This window comes from Cariama cristata, unplaced genomic scaffold (genome assembly GCF_000690535.1).
Source record: "Cariama cristata isolate BGI_N322 unplaced genomic scaffold, ASM69053v1 scaffold36733, whole genome shotgun sequence".
Classification (NCBI taxonomy): domain Eukaryota; kingdom Metazoa; phylum Chordata; class Aves; order Cariamiformes; family Cariamidae; genus Cariama; species Cariama cristata.
In genome coordinates this window covers 1-569 of record NW_009609588.1, presented here as the reverse complement: position 1 = coordinate 569, position 569 = coordinate 1, and positions in this window count along the sequence as shown.

The window sequence follows — 569 nt, the reverse complement described above, 5'->3', positions numbered from 1 at the left end:
CCTCCCGCCCCGCCTGCCGCCAGCATCACCATCACCCTGCTCCGCTGTCACCGAGGACCTGCGGCGAGGACTTTGAAGTGTGCACCATAAAGCCTGTTCCTCCTGCTCGTGCGGTGTTGTGTGCCTTCTGAAGGGTTTGGCGGGTGGGTGGGTGGTGCTGAGCAGGTTTGGGCTCTTTTTTTTTTAAAGTTATGGTAATAAATGGTTGTCCAGTGCAGCTCGGGGCTTTGTATGAGGAAGCCCCTGGCTCTTCCTCCCCTCCCTGCAGCAGAGGTGGCAGAGAATCTGTCTGCAATAAGCAGTTAGCTGCATAACGAGGCTTTGCTCGTTAGGGAAGGTGGGGCCGTTCGCCCGAACTTTGAACACTGTTCAGGTATCTGGAAGGCCCCCTGGGATTTTGTGGGGTATGGAAATAGGGGGCTGGGTTCCAGGATGTGGGTATTACTGGGGGGAAGACCCGGGCTTCTGGCATCCCCCCCTGGTCTCTGAGCTCTCGTGAGCTCTAACGAAGCCCCTTGCCCCTGGGATGTGTGCGGGGGTCCTGCACAGGTACAGCACTGGGGTGGGGG